Here is a 14,393-nt window from a genome sequence, read left to right as displayed (position 1 = left end):
TACCCAGGAATGGCGAGAATACACGCGGGTAATTTTAACGCGTGAGCGTTAAGAAAAAACTGGAATCAGCAGCGTTGACCAGACAAGTGCAAAGAATTATTGTCAGGTTTCCAACAGGAATTGAACGCAAGCTTTCGGCGTGGCAGTCAAGTACTCTACCCCAGAGCACGCCAAACTTCGAAACTACTTTTCAAATAGAACCTAGTATTCGCGAAACGTCAGTTGTGATTGCAGTGCTGGCTAGCTGATTTTATCGTTTTTCGATTTGATTTTCATTTTATCGTAAGACGTTTTTTGTCCTATCATCCCTCTTAGGCCATGAAATACAATCTTGTAACGCGTCCGGTTTGTTTTGCTGTCTGCCAGGCTCTGCCACTCAAGACACCAATTGGCTTTGGCCGGCCTAGTCACATGTACTGTTTTATTTGAAGAAATGAAAGGTATTATTATAATATTATTATAAAGCTTACATATATGCTTTTTTGATATAGGAGTCACAGCGTGTTAGTCGCGATTATAGTCAAGTTTATTTGATAGACGTGTGGAGTTTGACGTCCCAAAAGAGCCATACGATTACGAGAGATGCCGTAGTAAAGAGCTTTAGAAATCACGACCACCTAGGTCACTTAATGTGTACCCAAATCTGAGCACGTGGATCTATAGTATTTTTTTGTCCATCGTAAATGCAGCCGCCACAGCCAGGATTCGATCCCGCGACCTGTGGGGGCCCTTATGAAAATGAATTTTGAGAATCTAATGTGCAGCTAATGCACACCTAATGAGTCATTAGATTGACATTAGACCTGCAAAGCCTAATGTCTCTTCGCATCAGGTGTGCAATGGAGACTCAGATGACAACATGCATCAGGATTTCTGATGATCAAAATACGCAGATTTTCCAGTGCATTACCTAATGTCAAACCACATCACGATGGAAAAAATTCTGTTAATCTTTTATAGTCAACAAAAACTCAATTTCTTATTACTAGATGTAATAATCGCGGAAATCCTAGATCCCAAAACCACTATATGGTTATGAAGAACGCCGTTGCGGAGTGCTTCAGAAATTTCGAGGATTTGTGATTTCTTAACGTGCACCTAAGTCTAATACAATTACTAGCTGATCTCGACATTCATGTACATGTTGTCTTTCGGAAATATAAAACACTAAACAGTTTGTATTCCCACAGATTTTTTTATCATGTTTCAGTAAATCTAACATTGATATGATCAAAATGTCTTCGTACACATGCTCAAGTGTAAGTCAGCTAGACCATAATAATAATAATAATATTATTATTATTATTATTATTATTATTATTATTATTATTATTATTATTATTATTATTATTATTATTATTATTATTATTATTATTATTATTATTATTATTATTATTATTATTATTATTATTATTCCAGGGTCTCTTATGCATTCACGTAAGACAACTTGAAGGCGATAGCCATTTCTTTTTTTTCGATCAGTCGATGTCTTCATCCTGCCGCCCTCCGAAAGCTATCTGCAACTAATGTGGTTATGCATTTCCTCTACGGTTAAAGACACCGTTTTGCATAGCCAATCAGTCAGCCAGCCTTTGGACAAGCTATGATGGGATTGGGTGCGATGTAATTACTTTGTCATGTGACGCTATAATGACACGTCATCTCGTCGTGATTATTTTTGCATCCATCTATCGTTTACTACATTGCAGGATGCGAGACGCCGCAAACGGTCAAATTTTAGATTTAATGAGGCATCTAAGGCTTGGGATTTCATTATTAATTGATGATTTATTATTTATTTATGTGCCCAGAAACAATTATAAGGTTGTACAGGCGCATCTAAAAACAACTATTATTATTATTATTATTATTATTATTATTATTATTATTATTATTATTATTATTATTATTATTATTATTATTATTATTATTATTATTATTATTATTATTATTATTATTATTATTATTATTATTATTATTATTATTATTATTATTATTATTCCTACTAGCAACCACATTAGTGCCTTACTAGCAACCACCGGGGCTAGGCAGTTGTCCGTTATATGTCTATTAACGGGTCTAGGCTAAAAGACTCGATACATGTCAAGCACAAAGCCAGGCACTCACCCGATTACGTGCGGTCATGGCACTCTGTTTTCATCCCGCCACATTCCAGGGCTAGGGCTTTCGGTTGACCTATGGTCCATGTCACTCTCCGTCGTCGAGTCTCATCTAACCGCTGCCATCCAGTTGTGGCCACCGGGGTTCGCGGCACCGGAGATCCGTGAGGAAGATGTCGTAGCAGGAGGAGGTTGAACTTCGTGGAGAGGGTTTATTTGCATTATTTACATCGCACGGGCTCTCTGGCCCGAAGCTCTTTATTGAAAAACGGCTGTCTATTGAAGGAGCTCCATGAACCAGACTAAGCAGCCTGCGAGGGTTCATTAAATACAGTCTCAACTCCCCAGATCCTTAGATCGGGGAATAGGTGCATACGGCACTGTCCAATAACATCTCCCGCAGAGCACACGAGTATCATTATGCCGACACCACCCCCAACAAGCACACATACACAAAGCAAACACGTGTATGTTCCCGGCGATCCTGCCTCCTCCGGCAAACCTTGCTTCCAGCGAGCGGGGTGAAACGCGTTTGTCATCTCGCCGCTCGCGCCGACCACGCAAGCTTTGTCGAACGGCGATTGCGGTCTAGGCGCCTCCGAGGGCCCATACCTGGACATCTGGTACCGATTTGAGCTTCGGTGGCTCATCAGTCAGAGACGCACAGCGTGGTGGTCCGACGTCCGTAATCGGCGGAAGCTCGGTAGTGTGGCTTTTTCCGGGGCACGAAGCCGCCACGAGTCGCATCTCTGCCCGGACCCGAAGGACAGCGGTGATCCATAGAGTAATTTCAGCTATGCAGTGCCCAGCACACGGAAATAGCAGGGCGTCTTGGCGCTGCTCCTTATCTCCACAAAATGAGGCGGCTGCCTTTCTTTCATTCTGGCGGCCACAGCAAAAGGCTGACCCGCCAAAACGCAACACAGGGTAAAATAAAACAACGAGACTGCGTCATGTATACTAGCCGACTGTCTTCAGCAAGTGCAATAACGGCTTATAGCCGATGAGGAAAACTTGAGGTAAGGTTGAGATTGGTTTGGGAATACGGAGCAAAGTCTCACAGTATCTCATAGCACAGTGGAGTGGTCTTTTGTCTAACGGATTATATTTGTTGGTGCCATTGCGATTCACATTGCAGTTTTGAGTCCACCACGCAGCTATTACCTGTTTTCGATGCGCATACAGTCTGATTGCGGTGAACTGCAGCTTTTAGTTTACATCTGCACACTTATACAGGTTGCTTTAGCTAAAATCGACTAGTAATGAAAAAAACTAAATGAGCACTGCACGTCTTCAATTAGTGCAGTATGCTTCTGAGCCATACAGAACATGTCAGAATGGATTTTTCCAGTTATCCAAGCTACGCCGTTCCTCAATACTGCTTAATGAACATCGTAATAGTGGCTCAAAAGAAAAATCTTCGATCCCAAATTTGTAGCACCTGAATAAAAATACTAAAATTTTCATTCTGGATGCAAGAAAACTGCACTGCTTAATTTTTTGCAGCCTCGGTTTAAGGTTCGGGAAATCAAAACATTATCACATTGCTGCTGCCAAACGTGCTGCGTTTTAGCATCCTCAAATTTAGGTTCAAAAAATTATCAAATACTCTTTACGAACGAAGGCCGCTTGAACAAACTATTCATGACTAATATGGACGTTAAGCAAATTCAGAATTTCATCAATCTAAAATTAGAAAATAAAATTGGCAGATCTCTCATACAGTGGGAAGCGATGATATGCAAAGCACGATTGAAGAAGGTTGATTTGTCACTTTAAATCAGCACAACGCTACGAGGCAGACGGACGTAGTCTGCAGTAAACACAAGAAGAATCCTATGTGCCCTCACATATCTAGGAAAGATGCAAGTATGTTGTTTATAGTGGCGTAACAAAGGCACCACTAACGTTTGTGATACAAGTACTAGAAGTGATAGCCGTGTAATATATGCCGTACACGACTTTCATGTCACTTCCATGCCATGATTATCATGTTTGCATCTGGCATTTGTGGTTGTCCTCCATACACATCACGGAATACCAAATTTTGTATATCTCAAGCTAGCAAATGGCCGTGTACGCGCTATGAGCGTATTAGGTACTCAAGTTTTACATGGCACCCATGTCACGAGTATAATGGTTTGATGTGTCATTTACCGCCTTCCTCCATGCGCGTCACGTAATACCAAATTTTCTCTATGTGAAGCTGGTGAAACTGCCACGACCGCATCATAAGCAATGTTCTTACATGACAAGCTCGTCATGATTATCTTCGCACCACTCATATAGCTTCTCCATCCTTACTAAAATTGGTATATGTGAAGCTAGCAAAACGGCCGCGAGCGCATCATGACCGAGGCATGCAAAGATGTTGTTACATGGCAGGCATGTCATGACTATAATGATTGTACCAGTCACCTACCTTCGTCATTCATTCACGTCCCGTGATACTAACGTTCTTATATACGAAGCTAGAAAAATGGCCCCGAGCGCATCATGAGCGTGGCATGTAGTCCTGTTGTTACTTGACAGTGACAAGCATGTGATGATGTTCGTGTTAGGGTCTGCCACTTGTGTTCACCATGCAGAGATGTCATACTATCCCAGTTTTGCAGTATGTCATGAGAACGAAACTTTCGCAAGAGCAGGAATACCATGATATGTAAATCATGACATTTATGACATACATGTTACAATTTTTACGTTATGACTAGTTACATATGCATATCATACAGTTATGTTATGCCATACCTATTTTCATATCGATACCATCATCAAAACGACCAGGAGAGCTAAAAGTCGTTGGCGGATAGATAGATAGATAGATAGATAGATAGATAGATAGATAGATAGATAGATAGATAGATAGATAGATAGATAGATAGATAGATAGATAGATAGATAGATAGATAGATAGATAGATAGATAGATAGATAGATAGATAGATAGATAGATAGATAGATAGATAGATAGATAGATAGATAGATAGATAGATAGATAGATAGCAGGCAGGCAGGCAGGCAGGCAGGCAGGCAGGCAGGCAGGCAGGCAGGCAGGCAGACAGACAGACAGACAGACAGACAGACAGACAGATAGATAGATAGATAGATAGATAGATAGATAGATAGATAGATAGATAGATAGATAGATAGATAGATAGATAGATAGATAGATAGATAGATAGATAGATAGATAGACAGATAGATAGATAGATAGATAGATAGATAGATAGATAGATAGATAGATAGATAGATAGATAGATAGATAGATAGATAGATAGATAGATAGATAGATAGATAGATAGATAGATAGATAGATAGATAGATCTTAGCAAAGCGTCACTTGCCTTTTCATTGTCAGCGCAGCGTGATGAATGCTATGCTCCTCATATGTGATTCTTAAAGAGAAGAGAAGAGAAAAGTGAGTTCCGTAACTGTCTGCATCAGAGTGTGACGCCTCATCGAATTACTTATGTATGTTATTTCCAGTATGAAGAGGCAGACCTCAGAACATTGGCGCGTTGTTATTGCGCCTCAGTTATGCGGAATAATCACTGTTATTTGACAATCGTTCAAGTATGAATGCTCCAACTTGAGCAATTGTGGTGGGCGCTGTGGATGAGCTTAGATTTTGGCAGTTTCGGGTGTCGTTTCGGCAGCCAAACAGACAAATGAAAAGACAGACAAACAGACAGACAGACAGACAAACCAAAGCTTTTTCGTTGAAATACCTCAAGAAAGACATTGAGCACTTCCACGTATCAGGCATTTTAAATGAGAAGCATTTCTCAACGAACTTCAGCGCCTTTGAGCGTATCTATCTATCTATCTATCTATCTATCTATCTATCTATCTATCTAGCTCTATATATATATATATATATATATATATATATATATATATATATATATATATATATATATATATATATATATATATATATATATATATATATATATATATATATATATATATATATCTGCCTAGCCGCGTACGACATTTAGCTCTCTTGGCCGTTTTGTTTATCGTATCGATACCCGAATTCGTGTGGAAATGACAGTATGAAGAGCATTTGACTTCTCATAACATGAAAATCATTGCATGTATTTCATAAATGTCATGATCTACATTTCATGGCCTTGCTGCTCTTGTGTTGCTTTCGTTCGAATGACATATCGCAAAACTGGTATGGTATGACATGAAGGCAGGGCGAACTTAAGTGACAAATCCTAACGTGGAAATAATGACTTACATGTTGTGTAAAAACATGACTGCATGTCACACTCATGATGCACTCGCGGCCGTTTCACTAGATTAGCATATACCCACTTTGGTATTACGTAACGTGAATGGATGACGTCCAGACATGATAATATTGACATGTGTGACATGTAAATCTTGACTGCAAGCTACGCTCATAGCGTGCTCACAGGCGTTACGCAAGCCTAACAAATACAAAACTTAGTATCGCATGATGTTAATAAATTGCGAAGGTAAATGACACGTTGAAACCTAATAAGCATGGCATACGTCTGCCTCGTAACGTTGGGCTGATTTCAGAGGGACATATCAACCTTCCTCATTTGTGCTTCGCATATCGATTCCCACTGCACGTGGGATCTGGTAATTTTTGGTTGTCGTCGTTTTTGTGTTCCGCGAGGCTGCGAGAACACCTACCCACGAAAGCGCTCCACACCACATTTTCTTCCCATTCTCGAAGACAGGCGCCCCTCAGTGCACTACTGAGAGCGCCACTTAAAGCCCCTTGCCACTGGACTCCTATTGCCATCTGTCGACGAAAAAAGAAAGCGATGTGTGTGCTTGTCGAAAACCTTTGCTGCTCGCGCTGTTTCTCAATTAGCCAAAATTGTGAATAGCTCTAAAAGTGAGTGCTACTGTTTTTGAAGGTGGGATCGTGGTAAAGAAGGGAAGGAGAAAGGTCCATCAAGGTATACTAAGCTTTTGCTTTTTCGCATATGAAGCACGAGAGGCGGCGAAACGCTGCTCTCTCACCAAGTTGCGGCCGCTTTACGCAAGATGGCAGCAGGGCTACTCCAGGCTCGTTTTGGCACGGCGGCGCGCTTAAATGTGCGTAGCTGGCGGTCATCGCAACCACTCCTAACAGCACTTTTGTAAGTCCGTGACTATCGCAAAAAAGCTTTGCGTCGAAATTCCTGATGCCAAAGATGGCTGCCAACCACTGAATTGTTGCCGGCGTAGAAAACTGACTTTTCGCATGAACTCACGCCCACAATATCACTTATCCGCCACGGAATACACTGTATATGGTGCTCGGCTGCTGACCAAAGGTCACGGGTTCGATCCCAGCCATGGCTATCGCATTTTATTGTAGGTGTACAGGTAGAGGCGCGAGTACTGTGCGATTTTCTTGCACTTTAAAGAACAGAAAATTTTCCGACACCTCCACTACGGCATCTTATAATGATATAGTCGTTTTGCGACATTCAAGCCATATATATTATTGTTATAAATGCGAAGCATATCTTAGCGAACTTCGACCACATTGTTGAGATCGTATTCGTATATATATATATATATATATATATATATATATATATATATATATATATATATATATATATATATATATATATATATATATATAAGGGAAAGAAGTGTATACGTAAGGGCTCGTTTTTCCGTGTTCTGACACAATATTAATGAGATCTAACAGACAGTATTGCCAAGGAATGTACAGGGGAAGTTATTAGAACTAATGGAATGTAAATAACAAGAAAGAAAAGTGGATGAAAAAATAACCAGCCGTGAGCAGGAACGGCTGGTTATTTTTTCATCCACTTTTCTTTCTTCTTACTTACATTCCATTGGTTCTAATAGCTTCCCCTGTACATTCCTTGGCATTACTGTCTGTTAGATCTCATTAAAATATATATATATATATATATATATATATATATATATATATATATATATATATATATATATATATATATATATATATATATATATATAGGTCGTAGGTTCGATTCCTGCTCATAGTTGGTAATTTTTTCATCCACTTTTCTTTCTTCTTTCTTCTTATTTCATTCCATTGGTTCTAATAACTTCCCCTGTACATTCCTTGGCATTACTGTCTGTTATATCTCATTATATTGTGTTAAAACACGGAAAAACGAGCCCTTAGGTATACACTTCTTTCTCTTATATATATATATATATATATATATATATATATATATATATATATATATATATATATATATATATATATATATATACTCGTCTAGGAGATTTACCTCTCCTCACTCTTTCAATAATGGGACCTATACCAAAATTTGTATGGCATAACACTACTGAATGACGAGAAAAGTAGTCATAACATTAAAATCATGACACGCATGCCATGAATGTCTTCACTTCACTGCACTTTATTACCTTAAAGACCCCGGTGAGGCGGTATTACATAAGGGGTGGAGGTATTACAAATGGAGGTAACAGAGAGTGATCTTCTGACAAACAATATGGATTTATGTTTTGCGCAAATGTTGATGAACACGTGATGGCTGCAATGTCACGGGGAAGGCCATTCCAGTCCACTGCTGTGCGAAGAAAAAATGAGGCAGCAAAAGTAGTAGTGCGAGCGCGTCCGCGTGCGATTGAATAAGGATGGGTTGTATGGTGAGATATGCGCGCTGGTGGGATGATGTAAGGTGCTTGATTGAGGGAACTGTGAAAGAACTTGTGAAACAAACAGAGGCTGGCGATGCGGCGACGCACAGAAACATTAGCAATATCAATGTCACGTTATAGGGATGATATGCTTATGTCGTATGAATATGAAGAGTGAATGAACCTAGTGGCACGATTTTGTACAGATGCTATTTCGTTTATTAGGTATATCTGGTGCGGGCTCCAGATGGGCGCTGCATATTCTAGTTTAGGTCTGATGAGCGATTTGTACGCCAGAAGTTTTATGTCTAGTGGTGCGTGACGCAAATGACGCTTTAGGAAACCGAGGGATCTGTTCGCGGATGATATGATGTTGTTGATGCGTGTGTTCCAGGAAAGGTCAGATGTTAAGGTGACGCCTAGGTATTTATATGACTGAACTTGTTCGATAGCGGAATTGAAGATTAGGTATGAGAATTATAAAGGATTACGCTGGCGTTGAAATTAGACGAGTTTGCATTTAGTGGGGTTAAGCTTCATTAACCAAAGATCACACCACTGTTGCACGAGATCCAGTTCCTGTTGGAGTGTAGTTTGATCAGAAATGTTAATAACTGTGCGATAGATGACACAGTCATCGGCAAATAAACGGATATGGGAAGATACGTGAACAGGAAGATCATTAATATATATATTAGGAACAAGAGGGGTGCGAGTACAGATCCTTGGGGGACGCTGGATGTTACTGGGAGGGAGCTAGAACGGGTATTTTTAATGGAGACGAACTGAGAGCGGTTAGTAAGAAATTGTGTGATCCATGCAAGAATGTTGGGGTGCAGGTTCAGCTGGGAAAGTTTTAACAGTAGGCGTTTGTGCGGTACCTTATCAAAGGCTATTGCGAAGTCGAGAAAGATTGCATCTGTCTGAAAGTGACGGTCGAGAGAAGAGTGTATATCATGAATAATTATAGCAAGTTGGGTTTCACAGGATAATGATTTACGAAATCCGTGCTTGGAAGAATGAAAAATATTGTTGGTGTCAAGAAAGCTCATTATGTGTGAATATATGACATGTTCCATGATTTTGCAGGGGACGCTTGTTAAAGAGATGGGTCGATAATTTAGGGGGGGACTGTCTGTTACCTGATTTGTGGACTGGAATGACCTTTCCCTCCTTCCAGTCGTCTGTTAAAATTCCTGTTTCGAGTGACAATGAGAACATCATCAAAAAGTACACTGCAATAACTTCCTTAGTATTTTTAAAAAATTTAGAGTTAATATTGTCTACGCCAGCTGATGATGAAAGTTTTAGTTTGTCAATGAGTGATGAAATGCCACTAACGGATAACACAACAGGGGCCATCACTGGTAATGTCGTAGTAGGTGGCGTAGGAAACGGTACGTTGGCTTCTTTAGTGAACACTGATGAGAACGCGGTGTTAAAGATATTGGCACAAACAGTGTCGCTTACGTCTTCATTTTTATCGTTTGTAAGCGTGATGTCTCGTGCTAGTTGCGGGTTTATGATTTCCCAGAATTTTCTAGGGTTAGATTTCAGAATTTTAGATAAATCATTGTGAGAGAATGTCTGTTTCGCTTTTCTAATTTCAGCATAATAAGCATCTTCCGCGGCATAGAACTTGCCCCATGCGCACGCATTACCATTAAACTTCGCAGCTCAGAAGAGGCGCTTTTTTTATTTTCAAGTGTTTTCAAGCTTTTGGAAAACTATGGTTTATTTTTATTGGCAGTAAAGCTCACTGTGGGGATGAATTTATTAGTCAAGTCAGTTATCTTGTCCTTAAGCATAGCCAGCTGTCATTGAGAGAACAGGAACCGAGATTGAGTTCGAAGTATGGTAGGAAATCTCGTAATTCACGATTAATTAATTCATAATTACCCTTGTCATACAAGTGAATCGTTTTGCGGAAAATGGGGGTATTTTTTGGGGTGAAGGTAAATATAGTATGAATGACTTTGTGATCGCTGATTTCACTTAAGTATGCAATAGATTTTAAGCTTTCGGGGCTATTTGTTAGTACCAGGTCTAAAATGTTTGAGGATTCACTAGTGACGCCCGTTGGCTCGGTTACCTGTCGGATGACGCTAAAGTTGAGGCAAACATCGACGAATTCTCTTGCTTCAGTATTTCCCGAGGTTGGGGAAACCTGATTGAGCCAATTAATGGAGGGAAAGTTAAAATCTCCATAAAGCAGAATACGTGCGTTAGGGTGTTTATTAGTTAGCTGGGATAAGATTTCGTCAAGTTTGCGGGGGAAGTCTGGGTCAGTTCAAGGGGGCCTATAGCATACGCCAGTATTATTGCTTCGGGAAGGGGCACGGCATATTACCCATAATAATTCTAGTTGTGAAGATGTGTTGATTAGAGAGCATGATAGTTCTTTTTAGTGGCGATGAATACGCCTCCGCCACGTGCATTTTTACGATCGTGACGAAAGACGCTAAAGTTTGACAAGTCGGCCAGTACCTCTGTATCTGCAATGTCGTCACTGAGCCATGTTTCTGTTAGTATCAGTACACTACTGCCGGATGATTGTACTAGATTAGACAGGGGCACCCGCTTGGGAAGAATACTACGTATGTTAGTATAAAGTACATAAAATGAAAGGTTTGCTCTTCCGTTCGTACGGGGCTGATGGCGTGCTAGCTGACGGCGACATGATCCCTACGATACGGCTCTGACAATTCCTGCTGCATTGTCAAAGATATATCGCTGCGCTCTGATGTGCAGGGTTTTGAAGCGTAATGAAAATGGTACGGACTTGCTTCTAGAAAAGGTTACAAGCTGTTTTCGTGCAGTTCGAACTGGATGCGTGAAATCTTCGCCAATGCTGAAATTAGTGCCTTTTAGTTTTGGGCCGCTCGAAAGGATAGATTCTTTAGTTTCGAAGAATGAAAGCTTAACAATAATGGGTCGTTTTCGATTAGTGTTGTAACACCCTAGACGATGTGCACGCTCTATATCTTTAGTCTCGACTGTAAGACCAAAGCTTTCGAGGCAGTGGTTAATGATTATTTGTTCTGATTGAGCGTATGTTTTCTTCGGGTTGGTGTCGGGAAACCCGTAAAATATTAAGTTGTTGCGTCGGGAATGGTTTTCAAATTCGTCAAGGCGCTCTTTAATGTCACACATACGATGGGTTAGTTGACCGGTCTTAGAATTAAGGGCGTCGACTTCTGTTCGGAGAGCTAGAAGACTTTGGTAATGCTTTTCTAAGTCTGCGAGACGGGTGCTTAAATTAGTGATAGAGTTGTTTGTACTTGTAAGCTGGGTTTTGAGGCTCTGCATCTCGGTTATCAAAGTGGCCTGGCCGGCAAACAACTTTATCAGTTCTTCAAGGACGATTTTGTCAGGACCGGGGTTTGTCTCTACATCCCCCAACAGCAGTAGCAAGGCGCGTATGACATCAATACATTCAGAAACAAGTAAAAGGCAGCACTGTGGGCTTGGCAGCTGCTCCAAAAAGTAATCACTCGATTTTTTAGTAAGTGCTTGATACGAGCTACTAACCTGCATGATCAGGATGAGCGGATTAGCGGTCTGTGAATTGGCACAGCCGCGAAGCCCACAGTGCGCGGTGGACGGTGGTTGATGCTTTATAGTCTGCGCATAGGATGTTGTCGACGGCGATAGGGCAGCTAAATTCCTTTCGATGCTCCACAGCGGGATTGGGGGCGCTGCTGAAGGTCCTGCAGCATGGGTGACAGGCCGGAGGAAAACGCAAGGTTCACTTCTGTTGCCAGCAGGCCCAAAGTTTCCCGGAGTGGCAGACGAGGCTGTCAGAAAGGCAGACACGAGCAGGTCGGTGATGATGCGAGCAAAAACCTGCATGATCAGGATGAGCCGATTAGCGGTTTGTGAATTGGCACAGCCGCGAAGCCCACCATATGTATGTCATGTTCCCAATGTCACCATATGTATATCATGTTCGTGCTGCTCTTTCAGTGGTTTCGTTCACATTACCCACTGCAAAACTTATATGGTATGAGATGAATGCATGTTCAACATAAGTGACAGGCTCTAACGTGGAAACCATAATATTTATGTCATATAAGTCATGACTAAACGCCACGCTCATCGTGCGCTTGCCGTGTTCTAGCTTTGAATGTACCAAATTTGGTATTTCGTGACGTGAATGAATGACGAAGCTATGTGACTGCTGCAAACACGATGATTTCGGAAGGACTGTCATCTAAAAAAATGACTACATGACACGCTCATGATCCGCTCACGGCCGCTTCGCTAGCTTCACATATACCGAATTTGGTATTACGTAACTTGAATTGAGTACGAAGGAAAATGACTTGTTCAAGCACGATAGTCATGACATACGTGTCATAAAAAATATGACTGCGCCACACTCAAGATGCACTGGCGCAAATTTCGCTAGCTTCACGTATAACGAATTTCAGATTCCATGAGGTAAACAAATGTCAAGGGCAAATGACTCATCCAAATACGATGATCATGACACGCGTGTCATGTAAAATTCGAATAAATGCTTAGCTCATAGCGAACTCCCGGTCGTTTCACCAGACATGCGTGTCATGTAAGACATGATTGTGTAGCACTCATGATGCTACATGCCACTGTGCCACACTCATGGTGTTTTCACTACATGTCACACCTATGGTGTTCTGGCGGACGTTTCACTAGCTTCACTTACACCAAGTTTGGTGTTACGTGACATGAATAGACGATGAAGGTAAATGAGACGTTTAAACAATATGATCAAGAAATGTGTGTCATGTAAAACTCGACTACATTCTATGCTCATAGTGCGCTCGCGGCCGTTTCGCCAGCTTCACATATAACAAGTTTGGTACGACTGACAAAGGTATATGACTGGTGCAAACGGGATAATCATGACATGCGTGTCATGTAAAGTCATGACTTTATGGCGCACTTTTGATGTGCTGGTGGCCATTGTGCTAGTTTCGCACATAACGAATGTGGTATTAAGTGTCGTAAATAGACGACGAAGGTAAATAGCACGTCCAAACATGATGATCACGGCTTGCGTGTCATCGTAAACGTGACTACATGCTATGCTCATAGCACGCAAGCGGCAATTTCGCCAGCTTCACAGATACAAAATTTGGTAGGAATGACGAAGGTATACGACTGGTACGAATATCATAATCATGACATGCGTGTCATATAAAAACATCACTACATGCCACACTTAGGGTACACTGGCAGCTGCTTTGCTAGCTTCACATATACCAAATTTGGTATAACGTGATGTGAATACACGAGGAAGAAAACATGACACCTCTAAACATGAAATACATGTCATGAGTGTCATGTAGGCATAATTTACGTCTGCCTGGTAACATTGTTCGGAATTGGAAGACATATCAACCTTCCTCATTCAGCGCTTCGCATATTATCAATTCACCCGGTATGTGGTATCTGCCACCTTTTATCACCTGGTGCCGTTCCTGCCTGACTGCACTTTTCTGAGTTAATATTGCGTAGGATACACTTTAGTTCTGAGAACTACATGGTCACTAATGCGTGATGATGAAACGAATAACGTTAAAAATAAGACAGAGGAGCTCTTTAAGCCGGCAATCAATCCGCGCAGTGTCAAGAAAAA

This window comes from Rhipicephalus microplus, chromosome 6 (assembly GCF_043290135.1).
Source record: "Rhipicephalus microplus isolate Deutch F79 chromosome 6, USDA_Rmic, whole genome shotgun sequence".
NCBI lineage: Eukaryota > Metazoa > Arthropoda > Arachnida > Ixodida > Ixodidae > Rhipicephalus > Rhipicephalus microplus.
The sequence above is the reverse complement of the archived record's forward strand: the minus strand, read 5'-3'. Positions refer to the sequence as shown.